The sequence below is a fragment of the Bombyx mori genome, chromosome 11 (genome assembly GCF_030269925.1).
Source record: "Bombyx mori chromosome 11, ASM3026992v2".
NCBI classification, from domain to species: Eukaryota; Metazoa; Arthropoda; class Insecta; order Lepidoptera; family Bombycidae; genus Bombyx; species Bombyx mori.
Window position 1 is genome coordinate 16,322,662 of NC_085117.1, and position 22,590 is coordinate 16,345,251.

The following is a 22,590-nucleotide window of genomic DNA, read 5'->3' on the forward strand; positions in this document are numbered from 1 at the left end:
AATTACATGCATTGTTCGAATGCGTTGATTACATCGCTGTAACGTTGCTAATGTGTCTGTTTGTATTAATTATAAATTTAGATTGCATTGTCATTCATTAAAAACTATTGGTAGGTACTCATAAAAGAATTAGCAATTGTAATACAGCACTGGCGTTATAACCTTTTCCAGAAGGTTCTCGACGAATGTACTCAACATATCTCGCAGGGCACTGAAATAATATTGGAAATAATATCTCCTAACCTTATTATGAGATTACAGTTGTTCTTGTATTAATAGAAGAGACAAATACAGTAAATATAATTACGGGGAGACATAGTAAAAATAAACCTTAAGAATAAAGCTAAAAAAAATAGGTTGTCTGTAAAGTCGGTTTACTGACTGACGATAGTTGAACGTGACAACGTCATAAGAAAATACTGATGGAATGGTTTCATTTTTCAATTATCGCAATTATCGTTGCTATAAACAATTGACACCACCATTCACTTTTCACTGAACTTCATACTTGACGAAAACATGTAAATGTATTATTGTATAGCAGCTGTCCACGCAGATGCATCGCTCACTCAAGTAGGAGAGAGACAGATGTCGAATGCTGCCGAACGCGGAGGCCGATTGTACCTCTTTGTCGCTCGTTGTGTGCTCTCGCTTGCACTTCAAGCCTTAAACGGAACGCCTCAGAGCGAGGTAACGCGGCATGAGTCATGTTCTTTCGTGCGTGCAGCTGGCTCCATCGAATTATAAGACGTTGTCACGTCAAAAACTAGTTTGTGTCGTCGTCTTGTATAGCTCACAAAGTAAGCCTTTGAATTAAAAGGTTAAAGATAAATTTTCTTTTTACAGCAACTGAGGGTTTCATTTCATGTAACCACTAAAGCAAAGATATTCACGTTATGGTTCGAACGAGCTTGGGAATCGCATTAGGTCAACTATAAAATCGTCTGTGCGTCCCATTTTCGAAATTCGTCTGAAAATAATTATTCGATAGAATTAAGAATACTGATAGTATTCGATCATTACTGATACTATAGATAAATTTATAATAAAGTAATTTAACACGGGCTGCGCTGGCGTTAGTATATAAAAAAGTCTATCACTCGGGTTTTCTTCTCTTTATGAAAGATACTTTGTCTTTTTGTGCAACTCTGACAACGTATATGGAAAACTTCGTGGTGATCGGGTAGGTAGTTGGAACATGTAGGGCAATAAACAAATTCACTTCCGTATTCATAATATTAGTATTAATTATTGGTAAAATTGTAATATATGTATCGTAAGTACACTATGGGCTCATCCAATCCTTTCCGTTCTGGTCTTTTGTTTGTTCTTCTTGTCCCTTCCTAAATTTTATATCAACTCCCGCTCATTACTAGTCATTCTCTAATTTAATATCATAATCTATTTATACATTTTGAAGTCGTCGTGGCCTAAAGGATAAGGCTCCCGATGCATTCGTATGTAGCAGATGCATCGGTGTTCGAATCCCGCCGACAGACACAAATTTTTCCAATGAAATACGTACTTGACAAATGTTCACGATTGACTTCCACGGTGAAGGAATAACGTCGTGTAATAAAAATCAAACCCGAAAAATTTTAATTTGCGTAATTAGTGGTGGCAGGAGCTCTTGTGAGTCCGCACGGGTAGGTACCACCACCGTGAAGCAGTAATGCGTTTCGGTTTGAGGGTGGGGCAGCCGTTGTAACTATACTGTGACCTTAGAACTTATATCTCAAGGTGGGTGGCGGCATTTACGTTGTAGATGTCTATAGGCTCCGTTAACCACTTACCACCAGGTAGGTCGTAAGCTCGTCCACCCATCTATGCAATCAATAAATAGAAAAATACTTTATATTATTATACTTATTACAAATTATATTCTGGACTGACGTGTTGTATTAATGTCTAGTAACCTGTATAAAAAGAATTAAATTATTAAAAATACTTTTACGATTTAATCTCGCATTTCTTATTTTTATTTGACTATTTGTGACGTTTGGACTACTTTATAGTTTTCGTGGTCACGGATGACTGTTAGTCGTTCAATTATAGCTTGTTTCGTGGTTCTAAAGTTGGAGATAATTGCTCCTGAAACATATTCAGGGATGCTAATCTCTTGACCGGAAATCTGAGATCTTAATCGTATCAACACGAGTAATGCAAGCCGAAATATATGAGCCCAATTTAATCAAAATATAGGGCGCTAGGAATAAGGGATTTCAGTTTCAGACCATGTCTACATCGGTCGTAACTTCCGGTCCAACATCGGCCGGTAATTATTATTAATGCCGGGCCAAACCGAAAACCACCCGGGATTCGCTCTACATGAACTCAGCTTGTACCGGTTCAAATGTATAATAGCATTACGGACTTTCGAGTTAACGTGTTGTTTGTAATTGTACAGTAGTTTTGAGAATGTACAATGAATTTTGTTTAATCGAATTTCGGTTCACTGGTGCCAAGGAAAATGAATTGAATTTTTTTTTTTACTTTTTTTAACGTATCGCGAATAAAATTTACCGAATAAGTTAATCAGCACATTCTCGATGAAGGGAATCGGAACGAACTTAAACTAAATTCACTTAAAAAAATAAAAATTTCAAAATAAAAAAAGAAGAAGAAAAGAAGAAGTAGCTTACAATGGGATATTCTATTGTATTAGAGGTTTTCTATCGATAGGAATCGACAGTCCTAGGATTTTTTCTTGGGTTTTGTGAGTAGCGGATACAAACATAGAACAATCCATGCTGCCCTTCTAATTTTTTGACTGACTCCGGGATACAGGAGTGCAAGGAACGACTTTATTGATCTTCTTATCCTCCTCCTCAAGCCGCTTGCTTATTGCGAAGTATTGTGATGAATCCAACTCAATATTTTTTCGATGAATTATCGCCATTTTAGACGGTCAGCACTGCAGTGAAGGACCACAATAATTTTCGCATCAAGTTGTTCTAGTTGTCCATCTCTTAGGCCTCCGTCCTTTGGTATATTTATTTCTATACCTTTCCCGCTATAGTTACTTTTTCTAAATTGTTAGCGTATTTTATTGCAATGTAACTAAAAACACTGAAGCATTCTCTAGTCATTAAGGTCAAACCAATCTATTCATATTTCATTTCACTAAGTCATTTAAATTCATGTCGAATAGATACACTCTAGCAAAATGCCTTTGTATGATAGACATCAGATGCATTCATTCATAATAATTTTAATAATGCGCGGGGCCTAAAAACTAATAAATCAAAACATTCTTAAGGCATAAAAAGTTTACTCTATGTACGTACGTAAAATGTTTTGTAATTCTCCGGTTTCCAAATAAAAGGCCCGAATCTAATTCAAACGAAATAAATTTCAGCTTTGTAATTGGTGTAACTTAATCAAAGTTCACTTCGGCCGCGAAATGAGCAAAATTTCATTTCGCGAATTAACAACTCACTATTTGAAAATTTTCACTTTGGTTGTTAAGACTACCGCTCTCGGGTATTGCCGTTTAAAATTCAACTGAATTAGGTTGAAGGATTTCGGAATTGCTTCCCCCAAGTGCGGTGTAATTGATTGCAACCTTGTAGGTGTCTTGAAATCTTCTCGATATTAAAATTTTGCGATCGGATAATCAAATACGTGTCTGTGGAACATATTGTGAAATAAAAATATAGTTTATTTTAGTTCTCATTCGTTAATGAGATGAATTTATGAATCCACTAGTTAGTTATCTTCAAATGTACTGGTTTCCGGGAATGTTGCATAAAAGCTGAATTTTACTGTGGATCGTTTTTTATATTTAGTTAATTATTCATCTCTTATCTTTTTTTTTAGACTAACCTCTTTCTTAGACTAACCATACGGCTAACCTGACGGTGTTCTATCTTGTGTTTAGGCATGCATGCATTTTATATGCTATCTATTTGTATCGTATAGATTGCTTTTCTAGATTCCACCTGAACTGCTGTTTGTAATAGCGCTTTAAGCGTGGTCTTAAGGGCGTGGCGCTGGAGTGGTTCTAAAGGTGTGTCATTATAACCATGCAAGCCAGTCGATTTTCCTTTCACGTTTTCCAGGAATCTGGGTTTTAACCCTCATACTTTCCCATAAATACCGAATATTTTGTTAATTATATGGTGAATATGCGATGTCCAGGTCAGTGACCTATATAGTGTCTACGTTTAAATATTTTTTTAACTGGTCGAAAAGCCATTTCGGTTTTATAGTTTGCCAATTTTTTAAGGTCTCTCTTTTAGATATATAATACTCGGAGAACTCGGCTGTTGCGCTGTTAATTCATAATTCGCGTTTTACGACACCACGTAACCAAAACTTGTTTTATTTGAATCAATAATGTATGTGTATGTATTGCATATAAAACTTTATGTTCGTTTGTAAAAAAACACCACTCATTCTTGATTTTTTTTCATTCGCAGTTGATAAAGTCCCGCCCGGTTTCCCGAGCATTTCGCCGCCCTCCACCATGATGGTCGTCGAGATTGGCCACACGGCTACCCTGCCCTGCCAAGCTACCGGGAACCCAACGCCCAAAATAAGATGGCTTCGGAACTCCTTGCCACTGGACGTCGCTTCGAATCCAAGATACGCTCTGCTCAACGATAAGATGCATGGTAAGCGTAGATTTATATACGAGTATGTTTGACGCATATTAACGATTTTTAAGTACAAGGCACTTTCTTATGCTCAAATTTCAGCCGACTGATTAATATTACTAGTGGTCCCCCAGTAGTCGAAATTCGACTATAATTAAGTGAAATTATAAGCTTATACACTATTGTGATTCTATTTTCAAAGACTATTACGCTTTGACTGTTTCTTAGCTCATAGCCCACCTGGTGTTAAATGGCTACTGGAGCCCATAGACATCTACAACGTAAATGCGCCACCCACCTTGAGATATAAGTTCTAAGGTCTCACGTATAGTTACAACGGCTGCCTCACCCTTCAAACCGAAACGCATTACTGCTTCACGGCAGAAATAGGCGGGGTGGTGGTACCTACCCGTGCGGACTCACAAGACATCCTACCACCACATACAGTATTACACATTTAAAAACATATATTTAATAGTAAATGGTGTATACAAAATACATAACAACATTGATCGTTTACAAAGAACTAACCAGAGACACTTCCTATTTCATCGAAAAGTTTTGTAACAGCAAAAGCTCCATAATTTCACTTCGAACGTACTCCGAAACATTTGCATCTTCAATACTTTGTATCTTATGCATTATTTAAGTGCTAGACGGCGCCTCTTCGATGCATCGAGAAATACAGTCACCGGGAAACGTCCGAATCGAACGAGAATAAAATCGACGATCAGATTAAAATTTACAGTAAATTGAAAAATGAAAAACTGTAAATAGACATGATTTAACAAAAACCAACTTCAAATAGAAAACAAAAAAATAATATTCCAAAACAAATTAATATACACTAAAAACAATAATCATCGAAATCGGTTGGCGTGATATTGAGTTATTCATCTATTTGTAGCGCACGTACTTAATGCAAGTTTAAGACTTATAGGGTTTTCTCATGGATACCATTATCAGAACTGGACTAAATGGGGCCACACGGGAAGCGTCAGCTTTCTAATAAAAAAACGAATTATCAAAATCGATTCAAAGTCCAAGATTCCAGTCAAAAGTTATGAGGGAACAAACAAAAAAAGCATATAGTCGAATGGAGAACCACCTCCTTTTTTGAAGTCGGCTAAAAATGAGATGGAAGCACTTTGTGAATAATATGAAATTTCTCCCTCCGGGTCTATATCTAGAATGCTTTGAAGAAATTTGTTATACAAAACAAAATCATTTATAAGTTTAATTATGTGATTAAAATCTATCTATATATATAAAAATGAATTGCTGTTCGTTAGTCTCGCTAACAGAAGATTGCACAAAGTGGGAATGAGTTGCTCGCTCCAGGCATTTCAATATTGTAGTAATTGTTACGTTATAATACTCAGTGTAAAAAATTCATATTTAAAAAAAAAAATATTAAAAATAAATAAATAATAATTTTATATGTAAAAAAAAAGACATGCCCGCTGAGTTTCTTGCCAATTGTTCTCAGGACGGAGGCTAGTTCTTGTGAATTGGCGGTAGTTCTTTTGACGTTCAACAAGTATGTACTTTCATTTATGTTGAATAAAAAAATTTTTGATTTTGATTTTTTTAAAAACACGAGAACGGCTGGACCGATTTAGCTAATTTTGGTCTTGAATTATTTGTGGAAGTCCAGAGATTTAAAAGTTAGATATATATGAAAATGCTTGGAATTAAAAAAAAATGTTTTTCCTATGATGTGTCCCCCGTCGGACGGATTTCTTTTGTTTGTTTTAAGTTTATTTTATACAAAAGCTTAGGTATTATATTTATCGATTGAGGCACTACGATGTCTGCCGGGTCAGCTAGTAATAGATAAATTCAATCTAGATTTCTCAAGTTATGGTGGCAGTGTTAACGTCTATTGACTCCGATAAACACACAAAGCTAGAAAGGTCGTGATTTCGTCTCACATCTAAACTAATATTACTCTGTATTGTGTGGTTGCCGGAGGACATAGACATGTCAGCTTCGTGCTACCATCAGTTGACAATAATAAATATTGACACAGCGACGTAAGCGACGCGACGGCTCGGTTTATGTAACATATCGAGTGTTCTGTATTAACTGTATACTAGTGGTCCCGCAGTAGTCGAAATTCGACTATATTAATTGGAATTGTAAGTTTGTACACTATTAAGATTGTATTTTATACTTCTATAATCACAAATTTTGCCAAGACTACACTATAGAAAATATTAACAAAGACAAACAATATTTAATCTCAATTTGACAACAGACGTCAAGAACAAAAGTTTGACAATAAATAGTATACATGCGTGTGTGCATCAAATACATGGTACGTAGTATGTGTAATGTTTTCTTTATTGATTTAATGTATCTTTTATGCATTATTTAAAAAAAAAATTAGCATTGTGCACTTCTTCTCTATATTCTCTATAAGTGTGGAAAATTTCATACTCCTCCGTCCGCGCAAATTTCGTAAAAAGGGATACAAAGTTTTTGCTTCACGTATTAATATATAGATTTCTACGAATCTTATGTACGTCATTTACCAGTAAAATAAACCAACGCCAGAAAATACGTTGAATTAACTTTATCTGAAATAAGATCATATTCGCATCCATCAAACTCACGCGACGAGACAAATCGTAATGACGTCTTTAAATTGCTTTATTACAAAGACTAGGTGTGTCCTATGAATTCGCCCGTTCAATTTGAGTTTTTATCTGGATTCCGTTAACGGTATTGAAATTAATTAATTGCAAGGTGTTAATCTATATTTTAATACGTAAAGGAAAAACTTTGTACCCCTTTTAAAGAATTGCGCGGACGGAGGAGTCTGAAATTTCCCACACTTATAGAGTATATAGAGAAGGAGTGCTAATGTTTATATTTTTTTAAATTATACATAAAAAATAGGTTAACTCAATAAATAAAAACATTACACACACTACCATGTATTTGACACACACACGTATGCATACTATTTGTTTATTGTCAAACTTTTCTTATTGCTTATAGTCCGTGGTCAAATTGAGAATAAATTAAATATTGTTTGTCTGTATTCATATTTGTAGTGTAGTCTTGGCACAAACACCATACAAATACAGTACAAGTACAAACTTGTAATTTCAATTAATTACAATCGAATTTCGACTACCAGGGGACCACTAGTAAAATAATACAGTGTAACTGTTGAGAGATATTTCTAGATTATACGACGATTGAACGGACAAACGAACAAAAAGACAGGCAGAGAAAATTCATTACGTAAACATCATATCGTACTTTTCCCCTTTTTTTATATACACTCGGTTTTAGGTGCGTCCGATCGGTCCAATATTCTAGTTATTTTTAATTTCAGGGTAAACTATAGAACATTTAAACAAATCTTAAAATAGGGACGAACGTTTCAAACGCAAACATTTATTGAACTTTTTTTTTTACATACATTTAAAAGCACGTTTATTAAAAACTAGCGGCCCGCTCCGGCTCCGCTCGGGTCTTTAACAAAAATTTCAACGATGTTTGACGTTGTTTTATTTTTTAAATAAAAGAACACTTATTGTGTCATAACTATAATAGCTAGTCATATGCTGTCGCGACACTTTTTGTAAATAATAATGTGTTCTACAAAGTCGTAGTACATTATTTTATTCTATCATCTTACGCAGGGCACGCGATGTAAAAAAAAATTTAGGTAATTTTTTACACCTTGGGTTACATTATCAGAGTTTTAGTAAGGATCCCTATGTCACTCGGGAATAGTGTAGCTTCCAAATAGTGAAAGAATTTTTCAAATCGTTTCAGTAGTTTCGGAGCCTATTCAATATAAACAAACAAACAAATCTTTCCTCTTTATAATATTAGTATAAATAAAAAATTATAATACTATTTTCTGATTTTAAGAGAGCTTTCTCAATAAACAAACATTTTTGTTGCACATCGTGTGTGTAAACATACAAAAATAAATAATCAGAATCAGTTTCGTTATAGTAACTTATAGACATCGCCTCCATCAGTAACGCTACTAAGAATCATTTTCACATCATGAACACCGAGTGACTTTGGAGCCTGGTTCGACATCGCAGAGTTCTGGAACTCTGCCGAAAATATCTCATTATAACAAAGTACACTGCTCATTATTTAACCTGTAACTAAATTTAATTAAAGGAAAGATGGTCATTATTAAAATACCCCGTGGGGAATTTAATTTGGGGAATCTTCGTGAAAGTTCACCGTGTGCCGAACTTTCCCGTCCTCTTGATAAGCTCTCGGCCGGCGAAATGCTAATTAATGCTAAATTTTATTTTAATTCCGACAAAAACGTGTTGTTACATTAAAATGGTCATTGAATTCGTTTGTAATTATAATATTGTACAAATTTAAAAAAATTAAGGGAAGGAAGTTAAAATTTTTACAGGGCACAACCCACTAAATTTTCGGTTAAGTGACAGTAGTGTAGACGTCACCAGAACGATGTTCACGAATGCTCACGATTGTCAGTTACATTAAAATGGCGGCAAATGAGCTCTCAGTTCACCTTCTGCTAAATTATGAAAGAGCCTATATACATCATAAAAAGAATGCCTAGGCGTCAAAATTTAAGCTACTAAATATCAGTAATTAACAAAATGTTCTAATGGCTTTTTTGATCATGACACATGTATATTTATTTTCTCATGTATTTTGTTCGATTTCGTGAATCGTTGATATAATTAAAACTGGTTGAATGATTTGATAATCGCGTTTTTTAATGTCATTTTAATATTATTTTCGACGCATCGTATACTTTACAATTTTCGTTGTCATGAAAGACAGATGCGTAGCTTAGATGCTATTCGTTGACCATTTAAATATTCTGCCAACTAACGTCTAAACATTTATAGCAGTTTTAACTGTATCCATTCTTATCGTTTGTTTTTTTTATAAAGAATTTGGCTCCAACGCCTTTGGCATTTATTTTGCCAATGTCAAAGTATTTACAAAAATGACCGGTACTTAGAGGGAGAGGAAAAAAAATACGAAATCTAAATACAAATAAATTTGGTCGGTTTTTCCATACGCGAATCTGTGGTTTTAAGAACAGCACAAACAAATATATGTTAGACTAAGTACTTTAGAGATAAATATTATTAGCAGATAAAAATTTACATAGAATATTTACATGAACAATTAATATTGATAGGCCGGGGAATATCATTTGGAAGGATATCATAAAGAGGGGATACGGTATTGGGGCAGTCGAAGATAATGTGATCCAGGGTACCCTCATCTAATCCACACTCACAAAGAGAATGGTCGCGGACTCTAATTTTGGCAAGAAAAACAGGGGAGCAAACATGGCCATTCTTATCGTTATTAAAAGCGTTGCGAACAGGTTACACGGAATGCAGTTTCAGTATTCCTGGTCAATGCACTTAGTTCCGTTGGAAATCCTGCTGCCTTTCCTAATGCATAGATGGATGGATACAGCAGAATTGTCAATGAGTAAGAATCGCATAGAATGCGGTCATACCGCTATGAACATATATGGGAAAAACTATACTCACTATTTCACTGGTGGTAGGACCTCTTGTGAGTCCGCACGGGTAGTAGGTACCACTGCCTATTTTTGCCGTGAAGCAGTAATGCGTTTCGGTTTAAAGGGTAGGGCAGCCGTTGTAACTATACTGAGACCTTAGAACTTATATCTCAAGGTGGGTGACGTATTAACGTTGTAGGTGTCTATGGGCTCCAATAACCACTTAACACTAGGTGGGCTGTGAGCTCGTCCACCCATCTGGGCAATAAAAAAAATATCTATTATTTTGTCAAAGCAGTACCGGCCGGAAGTTTTTTTTTATTACCTTTGTAGGCAGATGAACATACAGCCCACCTGATGGTGAGTGGTTACCATCGCTCATGGACGTCAGCAATGCCAAGCCGCTGTCAAACACTAACTACAGTACGTTTGCTTGACGTACATGGGAGATCTTACGCTTACCAGTGTGCTTAGTGCGAGTTTTTGAACGTTCTCGATAGCGTAAAAGTTAGCTCATATTTGTATGGAATGGAATCGTTTGCCTACGTTTGCCGCTAGGGGCGCTGTTCCAACTGCATACCAAATTGAGTTAACTTTTACGCTATCGAGAACGTTAAAAAAACTCGCACTAAGCACACTGTTCGCTTTCGGGCGGTTTCGATCGACACTTGAAATGATAATAAATAACTAAGCAAATAAAACATCCGCGGTAATGAATGCTAAAGAATTTTTTCACGTCACAATCCACTCGGCAAGAGGTGAGAAAGTTATTTTGAATACCGCCAAAGTCCCGCGGCCAACTTCGTTCTTATAATCTCATTAATTTTAATTTCATTGCGGGGATTATTTCAGGATGGTCGCCCTCCGATACTTCGTTGCCGCGAGACAGAGCTCTGAATATTAATTGTCAAGTATTATGGAGATTCAATTTTTTTTTGGAAGCCAAGCTCAAAGTCCTTGTGAGCGAAGATTCTTGGAGACTTACCAATTTTTCTAATGAAATACGTACTCAACAAATGCAACGAATGTTCACGATTGACTTCCACGGTGAAGGAATAACATCGTGTAATAAAAACCAAACCCGCAAAATTATAATCACTGGTGCTAGGATCTCTTGGGAGTCCGCACGGGTAGGTACCACCACCCCGCCTATTTCCACCGTGAAGCAGTAATGCGTTTCGGTTCGAAGGGTGGGGTAGCCTTTATGGAAGTCGTCGTGGCCTAAAGGATAAGACGTCCGGTGCATTCGTATATAGCGATGCACCGGTGTTCGAATCCCGCAGGTGGGTACCAATTTTTCTAATGAAATACGTACTCAACAAATGTTCACGGTTGACTTCCACGGTGAAGGAATAACATCGTGTAATAAAAACCAAACCCGCAAAATTATAATTTGCGTAATCACAGGTGGTAGGACCTCTTGTGAGTCCGCACGGGTAGGTACCACCACCCCGCCTATTTCCGCCGTGAAGCAATAATGCGTTTCGGTTCGAAGGGTGGGGTAGCCGTTGTAACTATACTGAGACCTTAGAACTTATATCTCGACGTGGGTGGCGCATTTACGTTGTAGATGTCTATGGGCTCCAGTAACCACTTAACACCAGGTGGGCTGTGAGCTCGTCCATCCATGTAAGCAATAAAAAAAAAAAAAAAAAAAAACAGAACTTATGTCTCGAGGTGGGTGCCGCATTTACGTTGTAGATGTCTATGGGCTCCAGTAACCACTTAACACCAGGTGGGCTGTGAGCTCGTCCATCCTTCAAAGCAATAAAAACAAAAAAAAGACTATAAATCGGTCCAAAAATCATTTTGGGATAGTCGAGGGTCGAAATCTAGGATTCTCTAGGAGATCTGAATATTAATTGTCAAGTATTATGGAGATTCAATTTTTTTTGGGAGCCAAGCTCAAAGTCCTTGTGAGCGAAGATTCTTGGAGACTATAAATCGGTCCGAAAATCATTTTGGGATAGTCGAGGGTCGAAATCTAGGATTCTCTAGGAGATCTGAATATTAATTGTCAAGTAATATGGAGATTCAATTTTTTTTGGAAGCCAAGCTCAAAGTCCTTGTGAGCAAAGATTCTTGGAGACTATAAATCGATCCGAAAATCATTTTGGGATAGTCGAGGGTCGAAATCTAGGATTCTCTAGGAGATCTGAATATTATTAATTGTCAAGTATTATAGAGATTCAATTTTTTTTTGGAAGCCAGGCCCAAAATCCTTGTTAGCGAAGATTCTTGGAGACTATAAAACGGTCCGAAAATCATTTTGGGATAGTCGAGGGTCGCAATCTTGGATTATCTCGTGTACTGCGAGGAAATTACATTAAAACACGAGAGGAGAACACGTACATCGAAACCCGAAAATATCTTTCACATTGATTCCGGTCGGCAGTATAACTCGGATTCCGTATTCCAGTCGCACTAAGTGTCACTAAGAACAATAAAAACAAGACGGCTAAATAAATTATATTGAAATTGCTGAACCCTAAAATAGATGGCGAGATTTTTTCAATAAAAAATCAATTAATGAGCGGCATTGGAAGACTTTTTAATGCGTTACTGTGTCCGGTTTTGATTCGAAGCGGCGGGTCGAAATGACAGACGTAATGAGATGTGTAATGGTGAAGTCAACTATACTTGGTGTAATGTAATTATACTTGAAAGACCTTAGAACTTATATCTCAAAGTGGGTGGCGCATTTACGTTGTAGATGTCTATGGGCTCCAGTAACCACTTAATACCAGGTGGGCTGTGAGCTCGTCCATCCATCTAAGCAATAAAAAAAAGTCATCAGTCATCGAGAGTTGAAAGTAAAAACACGACGAATTTGCATACATTACATACGCCACAAAATAGTATGTATCTAGCTATCTCTAAGACAATAGGCCCGATACAACAACGAAGCCAAGAATTCTTAGATCATAAATTCGTCTTCTTTTTAAAGTCGACAACTGTAATTATAATAAGATAAATGAACGGCATTTTAACATGCAGTAAACAACAAGGAAAAACCTCCACGGGAATAAATAAAATCGGCCAGTGACAAAGATATAAAGCTGATGGAAATGGCATGAAAATTTAATCGTCAACCACCAGCACGATCATATTATTAAGATTGAAAACTTAGAATGGATACAGCTAGAAGAAAATATAGGGTGCTCGGTCGGAATTACGATTTTTATGTTTTTTTCTTTTTTTATTGCTTTTGGATGTGTGGGCGGGCTCGCGACCCACCTGGTGTGAAGTGGTGACCGGAGCCATTTACAACATAAATGCCGCCACCCACCTTGAGATATGAGTTCTAAGGTCTCAGTTTTTACAGTACGACGGCTGACCCACTCTTCAAACCGAATCGCATTACTGCTTCACGGCAGAAATAGGCAGGGCGGTGGTACCTACCCGTGCGAAATCACAATAAGCCCTAGCACCAGTAATTACGCAAATTATGATTATACGGGTTTGATTTTTATTACACGATGGAGTGATTAGAAGACGATTATTCCTTCACCGTGGAAATCAATCGTGAGCATTTGTCAAGTACGTATTTCATTAGAAAAATTGGTACCCGTCTGGCGGATTCGAACGCCGTTACATCGCTAGATACGAATGCACCGGCTATCATTTAGGCCACGACGACTTCAAAACTTTACGTGATTTGATTTTTTGTTTCAAATTTTAAGTTTTGGCTTCTGGATAATGTCAAAGAGCACGTGACGTTTGCGTTTAAAAGGTTTGCTTCTTCATCAACACATCGACCTCATATCTCTCGGGAGGGTTTTTTTCACCTACGAGTATGTGTTTTACGCATAAATAGAAAAAAATCCTGCAAGTGCTCCTTAGGATGAAGCGAACGAATGTCGAAAATTGTATTATGAACTAGTAAATTTCACGCTCTCTCGGCAGATCAACTCACCACTCATTTGATTTATTGGTTTTTACTATATGTGCGTAAGTGTTTTAGGCATATAAAAGTCTTCACGGCGAAGCGTGGAATTTACTAATTCATTATACAGTTTCCGACATTTGTCCGTTTCATGTTAGGAACCACCAGCTAGCTACTTGGGCATGATTCCAATATAGTATTCCATTCATAAACAACTTTTCGCTTATTTTCTGAATCTCAATTACGTTAACATAATACGAATTGCGATCGTATCAGACCACATTCTTCATAACTAGCCAAGGCCCGAGAAAAACGCTTTTTTTCTTTTCTTTCGTAAATGCGAAAATTATCATAATATTCGAAATATGGAAATGCGCTGTCGTACTATGAAAATTGAGATATTAAACACTGAGATACGACTGCGGTGCTCTAGTGCTTACATTGTCAGTTTAATGTAAGCCATAATACTTTAGTCTTTAAACGTTTTTTACAATGTTCGTATAATTCAGACGATGACTTTTGAGTCGTTGACTTATGTTATCTTTTAGTTACATATAACTCTTAACTGTTTTTCATTTTCATAACAGTTTCGCTAGTACAGAGGTACGTAGACTTATTAAAAAGCCGCAAAAATAATTAAAAAATAAAAACCTTTCAGAAAAAGTCTAGAGATTCTAATACTTTATACTTTTAGTGACTCGTGGATTGCTTTAAATTGATATTAAACGAACAAACAAAATAAGAGATCTCTTAGTAAAAAAATGACACGTATTTATCGGTCTGGTGAATTCGAAAGTTTCCACTGAGGCTTTACAACAAACACTCCGGAGCATTGCGGATTGGTTTGAATTTAGAAAAAGAACTATAATCAATTCAATTTTCCATTCTTAATACATTTACTTACGCGCGTTTGAAATGGCGTGTGCCACTTAACCTCGTTTCTTCTTCGTTCTAATTCACAATATAAATACGTCTCGAACGAAACATTCGTGTAAAGACAAGCAAAGATTGTAAATGAAACCTTGTAACTCAGCTCAAACAAAATTACACTGGCGACAAAGTCCACGTCACTCAGAAGGAGCGCCGCGCTAAGTTCTTGATTTGGCTGCGGGCGAAAAAGTTTTCTCGGCATACGGAATCATTCCTTGACACCCCTTCCGTCATTATCTCTGCGCTCCCTGCCTCCCTTAAAGAGCGTAGATACAAGCCGTGATTGCGACCTACCGAGCCAGATTACGATTCATTTACATACAAATGCGGGACCTTCTAACTTCGAATGGGACGCTATGCTCCGCTGTTGTTCTAGCAAAAAGCGTGCCTTAATTCATACAACAATAACAGCGGTGGGTGTCGGGGGTTGATTAAGGTCGCCCTGTCCTTTTACTGAGGTGAACACGCTCGCCCACGCCCCGTGTCACTTCCAGTAACGATCATTTTTCTATGTCCCTGTATAATGCGTTTCGTAAGGAGTTAGCTATACATTAACGTAATTACCGGTTGTTCTTTACGTGCTTTGTGCTTGTTATGAATAATTATTGTAGCGTTGTTATAAATACACAATATACGTTACCTATACGAGCTCGTAACGTGAGCGACTCATACGAGTTGAAGCGGTTTGAAATTGTTTGACATAATTTCGATGTTATTATCACAAAGCAGTAATTTCGGTTTAAGGGCGGGACAATCATTGTATTAAAGACTTAGAACTGGTATCTCAAGGTATCTCACAGCCCACCTGGTGTTAAGTGGTTACCGGAGTCCATAGACTAGGTATAACGTAAATGCCGCCACCCACCTTGAGATATGAGTTCTAAGCTCTCAGTATAGTTACGACGGCTGCCCCACCCTTCAAACCGAAACGCGTTACTGCTTCACGGCTGAAATAGGCAGGGTGGTGGTACCTACCCGTGCGGACTCAAAAAAGGTCCTAACACCAGTAATTGCGCAGATTATAATTTTGCGGATTTGATTTTTATTACACGATGCTATTTCTCCACAGTGGAAGTCAATCGTGAACATTTGTTTAGTACATATTCCATTAGAAAAATTGGTACCCGCCAGCGGATTTCGAATACCGTTACATACGAATGCACCGGACGTCTTATCCTTTAGGCCACGACGAATTCAAACTACTTACCTATTCCGATAGAGGCACCCGTCACGCGCGGACGTGCTCATCGACCACTCGATCGCCCGGCCTTTGTTCTCCCGGCTTTTGTTAGCCCGGCCATTGTTCGCGCGGCCTGTGTTCGTGGTACATCTGCCGACTAAGTGCTCTTCCTGGAAGTTTTTATTTGTTTTGTTTCCTTTTGTTATTTCTGTGTTCGTGGTACATCTGCCGACAAACTGTCTTCCTGGAAGTGTTTAATTGTTTTGTTTATTTTTGTTATTTCCGTTTTGTTGTGATTTTTCTTTGTCCTGTAGTAATCGTGCCGCATCGCCACCTGTGTTCAATAGAACCGCTCAGGTCCGAGAAGTTGGGGCCTCGCCGCAAGGCGAGTGTTTTCTAAGACCCAGGGTAGCCCCACCTGGGCACGTAGACATCATGGACGCTGTATTTGCGGAATTTCTCCGGCTTCGCTACCCAAAGCTCACTTCCGAGTTTCAGGCCTTCAAGGCCGATCACACTGCGAGCCCTCTCGTGGACTCCACCGAGCTCGCTGCTCCTGCGTCGCCTGTATCTGCGTGCAAAGCTTCTGCATCGAGCACCGCAGCCTCCGTCGTGCCTGCCGTTCCCGCGTCGCCTATACTGGCGAGTAAAACTGCTGCGTCGTCCGCCGTGGTCACCGTTCCAGCAGCGCGATCATCCGCGGCCTCCGTCGCGCCGTCCAAAACACCTACTCGTAGGTCACCTGCGCCCGCCTCCTCGTCCTCCGACTCTGACTCGGAGATGGAGGTCGACCTCGCTCCCGCCTCATTGACGGATGGATTCACCCTGGTGCAAAAGGGTAAGAAGCGTGCCGCGGAGTCTCGAGCTCCCGCGGCCGCTAAAATTAGCAAAGCCGCGAACGCGTCGCGCCCCCGCCCTCAGACTCCCGTTGCGCCTCCAGCCCGTGCCACTCCGTCGCCGCGTCCGGTGGCACAAAATAAAGCCCAGACCCCTCCCCCGGTAATCCTTCAAGAGAAGGCAGCTTGGGAACGAGTTTCCCTGGCCCTTAAGGCCAAAAATATCAATTTTACGAATGCCCGTAACCTCGCGAACGGCATTCAAATTAAGGTTCGAACATCCGACGACCATAGGGCCCTCTCTTCTTACCTCCGTAAGGAGCGTATAAGTTTCCACACATATACGCTCCAGGAGGAGCGCGAACTCCGTGCCGTTATACGTGGCATCCCTAAAGAGTTGGATGCCGAGCTCGTCAAGGCCGACCTTCTCGAACAAGGCCTACCGGTTAACTCCGTACACCGCATGCACACAGGCCGCGGAAGGGAGCCATATAATATGGTTCTCGTCGCCCTCCAGCCTACCCCCGAGGGTAAGCAAATATTCAACATCCGAACGGTCTGTAGCCTTTCCGGAATCGCAGTCGAAACCCCACACAAGAAAGGCACACCTAGCCAGTGCCATAACTGCCAATTATACGGGCATTCTTCCCGTAACTGTCACGCGCGCCCCCGATGCGTCAAGTGCTTAGGCGATCACGCCACGGCCCTATGCACTCGCGATCAAAAAACCGCGACAGAACCGCCTAGCTGCGTCCTGTGTCGAACACAGGGTCACCCCGCAAATTACCGCGGATGCCCCCGAGCCCCGAAAATAAATCGCCGCGTCGCCCGCCAAAACCGCCTCCGAGCTTCCGGCCCAGACATCAAAGCCTCGGCACCCTCTGTGTCGCAGGCTAAGCCAGCGTTCGTTCCGGCGCCGGTGCCCAGTGTCTCGGCCTGGGCGAAACCGCTGCCGTACATGAACACGGCTACAACTCCCTCCTCCGCGATTCGTCCCGCCCCCGCGACTCGTCCCTCTCCCGCGACTTGCCCTCCGACCGCGTCCGACAATCTCGCTTTAGCGATCGACTTCTTTCAGTCGATCAACTTTGAGCGCGTTAACGCTTTGGGCGACGCCATTCGCGCTGCCTCCACTGCACAACACTTTATCGCCGTTGTGCAAGAATACGCCGACGTATACGCGTCGTTAAATACGTACGTCCTCCCCTCACTCCGCCGGTAATCAATGGCGTATATAAGTAGAGTAAAGCCCCTATCCGTAACGATAGGATTTTTTAACGCTTACGGTCTCGCAAATCAGCGTGATCAGGTTTCTGACTTTTTGCGTGACCATCAAATTGATATCTTTTTAGTGCAGGAGACCCTACTTAAGCCCGCGCGCCGTGACCCTAAAATCGCGAACTATAACATGGTCAGGAACGACAGGCTCTCTGCTCGTGGTGGTGGTACCGTCATTTACTATAGAAGAGCCCTGCATTGCGTCCCACTCGATCCTCCCGCGCTCGCTAATATCGAAGCATCAGTGTGCCGAATCTCACTGACGGGACACGCGCCGATCGTTATCGCGTCCGTTTATCTTCCACCGGATAAGATCGTTCTAAGCAGTGATATCGAGGCGCTGCTCGGCATGGGGAGCTCTGTCATTCTGGCGGGCGACCTAAATTGTAAACACATTAGGTGGAACTCACACACCACAACCCCGAATGGCAGGCGGCTTGACGCGTTAGTCGATAATCTCGCCTTCGATATCGTCGCTCCGCTAATCCCGACTCACTACCCGCTAAATATCGCGCATCGCCCGGATATACTCGACATAGCGTTATTAAAAAACGTAACTCTGCGCTTACACTCGATCGAAGTAGTTTCAGAGTTAGATTCAGACCACCGTCCCGTCGTTATGAAGCTCGGTCGCGCTCCCGATTCCGTTCCCGTCACGAGGACTGTGGTGGATTGGCACACGCTGGGCATCAGCCTGGCTGAATCTGATCCACCATCGCTACCGTTTAGCCCGGAATCTACCCCGTCTCCCCAGGATACCGCTGAAGCCATAGACATCTTAACGTCACACATCACCTCGACATTAGATAGGTCATCGAAACAAGTTGTAGCGGAGGACTTCCTTCACCGCTTCAAATTGTCCGACGATATTAGGGAACTCCTTAGAGCTAAGAACGCCTCGATACGCGCCTACGACAGGTATCCTACCGCGGAAAATCGTATTCGAATGCGTGCCCTACAACGCGACGTAAAGTCTCGCATCGCCGAAGTCCGAGATGCCAGATGGTCTGATTTCTTAGAAGGACTCGCGCCCTCCCAAAGGTCTTACTACCGCTTAGCTCGTACTCTCAAATCGGATACGGTAGTAACTATGCCCCCCCTCATAGGCCCCTCAGGCCGACTCACGGCGTTCGATGATGACGAAAAAGCAGAGCTGCTGGCCGATACATTGCAAACCCAGTGCACGCCCAGCACTCAATCCGTGGACCCTGTGCATGTAGAATTAGTAGACAGTGAGGTAGAACGCAGAGCCTCCTTGCCACCCTCTGATGTGTTACCACCCGTCACCCCGATGGAAGTTAAAGACTTGATCAAAGACCTACGTCCTCGCAAGGCTCCCGGTTCCGACGGTATATCCAACCGCGTTATTAAACTTCTACCCGTCCAACTCATCGTGATGTTGGCATCTATTTTCAATGCCGCTATGGCGAACTGTATCTTTCCCGCGGTGTGGAAAGAAGCGGACGTTATCGGCATACATAAACCCGGTAAACCAAAAAATCATCCGACGAGCTACCGCCCGATTAGCCTCCTCATGTCTCTAGGCAAACTGTATGAGCGTCTGCTCTACAAACGCCTCAGAGACTTCGTCTCATCCAAGGGCATTCTCATCGATGAACAATTCGGATTCCGTACAAATCACTCATGCGTTCAACAGGTGCACCGCCTCACGGAGCACATTCTTGTGGGGCTTAATCGACCAAAACCGTTATACACGGGAGCTCTCTTCTTCGACGTCGCAAAAGCGTTCGACAAAGTCTGGCACAACGGTTTGATTTTCAAACTATTCAACATGGGTGTGCCGGATAGTCTCGTGCTCATCATACGGGACTTCTTGTCGAACCGCTCTTTTCGATATCGAGTCGAGGGAACCCGCTCCTCCCCACGACCTCTCACAGCTGGAGTCCCGCAAGGCTCTGTCCTCTCACCCCTCCTATTTAGCTTATTCGTTAACGATATTCCCCGGTCGCCGCCGACCCATTTAGCTTTATTCGCCGACGACACGACTGTTTACTATTCCAGTAGAAACAAGTCCCTAATCGCGAAGAAGCTTCAGAGCGCAGCCCTAGCCCTAGGACAGTGGTTCCGAAAATGGCGCATAGACATCAACCCAGCGAAAAGTACTGCGGTGCTCTTTCAGAGGGGAAGCTCCACACGGATTTCCTCCCGTATTAGGAGGAGGAATCTCACACCCCCGATTACTCTCTTTAGTCAATCCATACCCTGGGCCAGGAAGGTCAAGTACCTGGGCGTTACCCTGGATGCATCGATGACATTCCGCCCGCATATAAAATCAGTCCGTGACCGTGCCGCGTTTATTCTCGGTAGACTCTACCCCATGATTTGTAAGCGGAGTAAAATGTCCCTTCGGAACAAGGTGACACTTTACAAAACTTGCATAAGGCCCGTCATGACTTACGCGAGTGTGGTGTTCGCTCACGCGGCCCGCACGCACATAGACACCCTTCAATCTCTACAATCCCGCTTTTGCAGGTTAGCCGTCGGAGCTCCGTGGTTCGTGAGGAACGTTGACCTACACGACGATCTGGGCCTCGAATCTATACAGAAATACATGAAGTCAGCGTCGGAACGGTACTTCGATAAGGCTATGCGTCATGATAATCGCCTTATCGTAGCCGCCGCTGACTACTCCCCGAATCCTGATCATGCAGGAGCCAGTCACCGTCGACGCCCTAGACACGTCCTTACGGATCCATCAGATCCAATAACCTTCGCACTAGACGCCTTCAGCTCTAGGAGCAGGCTTAGGGACCTCGGTAACCGTACTCGTCGAACTCGACAAAGAGTTCGCCGTGCAACCTAACCCATGAATCAGCTCGCTGAGTTTCTCGCCGGATCTTCTCAGCGGGTCGCGATTCCGATCCGGTAGTAGATTCATTCGCGAAGCAGCTGCTCTTGAGCTGTTAGGTCTCCTTCGGAGGCGCTCGGGTAGCTGTTAGCAAATCCCACCCCTCCTGGCTGAGCCTTTGCTCGCCCACCTGTCCTGGTGAAACTGGAAAGGCCTCCGGGCCACCAGTAATCCTTCAATCATAAAAAAAAAAAAAAAAAAAAAAAAAAAAAAAAAAAAAAAAAAAAAAAAAAAAAAAAAAAAAAAAACTACTTACCTACTTACAGGCATTGTATCTAACAGATGCGCCGCGATTCAGTTGGTCTTCAAATATCTAGTAACAATTTTTATTCGGTTTTAAATTTATTAAAATTAAATGGTCACAACCAGAAATCATTTTAAATAGAAATTTTGAAATCGGTGATGTCCGGTGTTCTCGTCCGTATCAAACGATGCGACCATGTCGATACTCAAACAACGCATGCAGATATTAAATTTTTAATAAAAAAAAATACGTAGCTGACTCGGAAATGACATTCACAGTCAATGAATAAATATTTATCAAAAAAAAAAAGGAAAAAAATATAAATTTCGATATCTATACCTTAGTCTATTTAATCAGTCTAGAGAACTCCTCTTTTTTATTTTCATTGCCGTGATGTGTGGACGTGCTCACGGCCCACTTTGTGTTAAGTGGTAACCGTAGCCCATGAACATCAACAAAGTAAATGCCGTCAGCCATCTTGAGATTGGAGCTCTAAGTCGTAAGTTTTGATTTTCATCCTAAATATTTTCAAACCTTCTTTCTTATAACTAAGCGATATGGTTATAATAAAACATTGAAAACACAGCGATATATCGTTCCCAAGTTAATAGCCTGCCATAATAAAATTTCCCTTGATCCTCACATAAGATAACGCATACAAGATAAATTAATGTTTATAAGACATTCATTAGTCGGTAAAAGATGTTCTCATATAAGTGTCGCAAGAAAATATGATCACCTTATATTACTTAATCAACCTCTGTGGGGCGTGAAGTAAACCATTCCTGTCTACTGTCCTAAGAGCTAGATTAAACGGGCCTCCGTGATAAAGCTTCGATGGCCAATATAACTTGGTCCTAGGAAGGAAGGAAGAGTTACACATCGGGATGAGCAAGGCAGGTCAAGTTAACCCAGCGCTGATATAATACCGGCACGACCCAGCTATTCCGTTGGACATTTATGAATAGCGCTTATTTTTCTTTTAATTACGACATACACCCCCCACCCCCTGCCCCTCTGGTGTTTGTTGTCGTTTGTCGACACTCTCGACGAGTGTTGGCCTTCTACTATCATAATGACTTACCCAGAATCTAGTTTTGGAATGAAAATCAAAGGGATTACTTTAAAAATCTATTCAAATACTATGAGGTGGAAAAAAAACTTATGTCAAATTTGAATGATCCAGGATCTGAGTTCGAATTGGGGTCATACTCGATATGTCTGTGAGAAACTTAGTGTTTAGAATCTAGGGGTACTGTA

The 22,590-nt window shown here is 40.8% G+C and overlaps 1 long non-coding RNA gene across 4 annotated transcripts in view; it reads left to right on the forward strand.

Moving 5' to 3' along the window:
• The window catches only part of LOC101742035 (tyrosine-protein phosphatase Lar), a 448,057-nt gene that overhangs the window by 379,170 nt on the left and 46,297 nt on the right, over nt 1–22,590 (forward strand). For all 4 annotated transcript variants that reach the window (XR_009974350.1, XR_009974352.1, XR_009974351.1 and 1 more), the window contains exon 6: nt 4,422–4,616. This is a non-coding gene — a long non-coding RNA (tyrosine-protein phosphatase Lar). The remainder of the gene's footprint in view (nt 1–4,421; nt 4,617–22,590) is intronic.